General features: G+C 53.8%; 1 pseudogene; it reads right to left on the bottom strand.

Annotated features, from left to right (window-relative positions):
* Positions 1-2,112: 2,112 nt before the first annotated feature.
* LOC136494881 (uncharacterized) lies at positions 2,113-3,499 on the bottom strand (annotated as a pseudogene).
* Between the last annotated feature and the right edge of the window lie 213 nt (positions 3,500-3,712).

The following is a 3,712-nucleotide window of genomic DNA, read 5'->3' as shown; positions in this document are numbered from 1 at the left end:
CAGGCCCGGCTGTTCGGGCGTATCGTCAAAAGAGAATGGATTTGCTTCCTATTGCACGGCCTTGCATTGCATCTATCATACCAGTCGGAGGCACTAGTCCCTATACTCATTTTTTAATACAATATAAATTTCTCATTTTATAAACAAATAAAATTAGAAAAACTCTAAAATTCTCTATATCTCTAAACAATGAAGTGTGCTATGCATGCTACAAATGAACGATGAATACTAGTTTTTAATAGCTACTTTAACCTTCCTTCATGTAAATATGCAAGCTTGAAGTGATTTTGAGCTCAAATTGCTTACAAATGAAAAAAACCACAATAAAGAACCATATATATATAGTGAACAAAATGAGATAAGACAATGGTGAAACATGAGAGTATAAAGTTGGTAACCTTTAGAACCGAAGAATCGACGGAGGAATCGAAGAAATCGATGGAGGAATTGAAGAATGGATGGAGAAAGAGTAAGAACACTACTTAAATTTGAACTGAAGCTCTCGGGCGGGCTCGGGAAGAAAGAAGACAGCCAGCAGGATTTATAGGGGGGCTTTTAGTCCCGGTTGGTGGATCCAACCAGGACTAAATGTCATTTTCCAATCCCAGACCACGCCACTAGCCGGGACAAGAGATTTACTCTCGGTTGGAGCCACCAACCAGGAGTAAAGGCACCGGGACTAAAGGTCCCCTGCCACGACGGCCTAACATAGGAGTCGTTGGGCAGGAACCTTTAATCCTAGTTGGAACTATCAATCAGGACTAAAGGTCTCTCTAGTCCTGAACGTAATATTTCCCGGGACTAAAGTCTCACGTGGCCTTTGGATCGAAAGTCTGTTCTCTGCTTGTGATGGTGGCCACCGGCGGCTCCCGGCCTCCTGCTCCATCTCACGGCGATGGCGGATCCAGCGGTTCCGGCTCTACCAACAACGCCCCCAAGCTCCCCTCCCCTTCAGTTCAGGGCTCCGGTGCACAGCCACGATCCGATTCCTATCGCGGATCTAAGAAGCGCGGCCGCGGTCGAGAAACTGTTGGCTCCATTCTTTCACTCATCCTCATCGCGGATCCCCTTTGTTCGACTTTGGACGTTTGCTTTCCGTGTGCGGTTGTGGAGACAAGGAGTGGACCTCGTCGGCGGCTCATCCACAGCGGCACCTCTGCATCTACCTTTGAATCCTTTTGTTCAGTGTCGTTCCAGTCTCTTCGTGATGGACGTTCGCTTCCAATGTTGGAGGTCCACGAGGACGGCCAGCTGCGTCATGGACGCCGGCGCGAGGCAGCGCCACCCTGATTAATTTTCTGGCATGCTAGTAGTTTGATGGGAATTGCAGCATTTGCCTATGCTGTGTACAGGAGTGGAATCACCATGAAGTACACCTTGGAGTTTTTCTGTCTTGGAGTTGGAGCGATGCGTCGTTGACTCGATCTCTAGGTCGTTCAGCCGTCTCCACCTCCGCCACCCGGCGGCCGGCGCTGCCGGAGAATGCAAGATCCGTGAGAGGGTGCTGACTCGGCCGGCGGCGTCCACGGTGCAACCATTGCGGTGGCCGTCCTCGCCTACCTGCGACATGACATGGGCATTACTCGGCTGCGGCCTGCGGACGTCCATCACGAAAACGCTGATCCGAAGGGAGATGGATACGTGATGATGCACTTGGACTTGGGCTGGGCTTGTTTTGGTCTTGGAAGGGCCGGGCCAGTAAATCGCTTATGCTGAAATTTGGCTTATGCTAATGTTTATGCTGAAATATTGTGAGAGAAATGGTTGAAAAGTAGTGCTGAATAAGCTCAAACCAATAGGGTAATTAGGAAAATAGTTAATCATTTGGTGGACGGCTTTGAAATGCGTGCAATTCTAGAAAAGAGAACTACCGGAGCAGTTCTCTTGACCGGCCGGGTTTCAGAACATCAATGCAAGACCTGCTTAACACTAGGTGGATTTTTTATTCACATCGCACTCATAGGCGAGGTTTATCCGTGCCACTACTTGATTGCTGCAAAAAGAATCAGTTCTTGCAATCCTGCTGTGATGTGAAGATGAAACGAAATAAGGAGTGTTAGAGAAAGAGAACTGATCTCACTGACGCATGTACGTATAAGGCATGAACTCAGGAATTAGCAAGCATGGCGACCTTGGTTACAGATGAGAGAGATCTCACTGACGCATGTACGTATAAGGCATGAACTCAGGAATTAGCAAGCATGAGAGAGAGAGAGAGAGAGAGAGAGAGAGAGAGAGAGAGAGAGAGAGAGAGAGAGAGAGCTTGTGATTACATTACAGAACATCTCCTCCCACACCCACAGAGAGAGAGAGAGAGAGAGAGAGAGCTTGTGATTACATTACAGAACATCTCCTCCCACACCCACAGAGACAGAGCTAGCCCCAAAAAGACAGCATCATGAGAAGAGGGACGGAGAGCTGCGCCGCCCTAATCTGAAGCCGCAGGGTGCCCATCCCCACGTCGTCCTGCAAATGCAAATTAAAAGCGTCGTCGTCACCAATGCATTTGTGGAAAAGAAGTCAGAGGCCAAGGTGCAGGAAAGCGAAAAGCTCGGTAGATGCAAAGCAGCAGCAATGGGAAAGCAAAGCTTGCAAAGACGACGGGAAAAAGCTCGACGAAAGGTACAAACTAAAGTAAACAGAATGCCCCAAAATTACCGTCCCCAAGAAAACACTAGTGTTTGAGAAAGAAGACGACGATGCCATTAGAGAGAAGAGAAGCGGTGAACAGTTGGTTACGCTGAGTTGCTGTCGTCCGGGAGTGGGCATGGGCAGGACGGTGGCGGAGTCCGTGACGCCGGCCGGGAGCGGCACGGCGGGGCTGCTGCTGATGAAGTCGGCGCTGGTCGCCCCGGCCGGCGCGTGCGCGGTCGCGCTGTGGTCGGCCGACCAGGGAGCGCCCGCACCCGTGCTCCGCCGCTCGGAAGGCAGCCTCGGCGTGCCGTCTTCGTCGTCGCCGCCGCTGCCATCCATGCCGGGCACCGGCGAGGGCGAGGGCGAGGGGCCGAGCGGCGCGGGACGCGGCGAGTAGTCCGGGACGACGACGGTCATGGGCACCTTCTCCTCGCGTCCGCCGCCACGATGCTGATCGAACGCGACGGGTAAGGCGGTAAGGCCATTAGAAAGCTGATGGAAACTAGCACCGAACCGAAGAATGCCGTGCCCGTGGGGCAATGCAGCGCTGGTGCGCACGCCGACGAAAGCTGGCGGAAACCTACCTGGGGAACGTGCGCGCTGGTACGCACGCCGAAGAAGAAGGCGCGCGACGGCTGCGGCTGCGGCTGCGCCTGCGCGAGGAGGCAGCAGAGCGCCAGCGCCCGGAGGAGCGAGCGCGGCGCCGGCGCCTTCGCCTTGCCGGGACGCGGCCATGCTCCCATTGCTCCGCCTCCACCTGCGGCTGGGCTGCGCGTGCTTCCGGCCCTCTCGGCCCTCGCTACCACCAGCAAAGCCAATGCCATGCCGCGCAGCGCACTATACGCACTACGCAGGGCGTGCTCTGAGTCTGACGCTATTTGGGGAGTGTGGCCGTTTGAGGCCGTTGATGCCAGCTTCAGGTGGGGCGCCCAATGGCAGTGCCCGGTCGCTGCAGCTCGGTGCAAAGCGAAGGAAAGGAGAGCAAAGACCAGTGGCCAGTACTAATGCCGTGCGGTGCAAACATGTATAAAAGGCTGCGACAAAGCGGGCACCTTTCGCCAACTTTCTCGGGCCAGGC

Source organism: Miscanthus floridulus, chromosome 11, assembly GCF_019320115.1.
Source record: "Miscanthus floridulus cultivar M001 chromosome 11, ASM1932011v1, whole genome shotgun sequence".
NCBI classification, from domain to species: domain Eukaryota; kingdom Viridiplantae; phylum Streptophyta; class Magnoliopsida; order Poales; family Poaceae; genus Miscanthus; species Miscanthus floridulus.
This window is presented reverse-complemented; position numbering and strand designations above follow the sequence as displayed.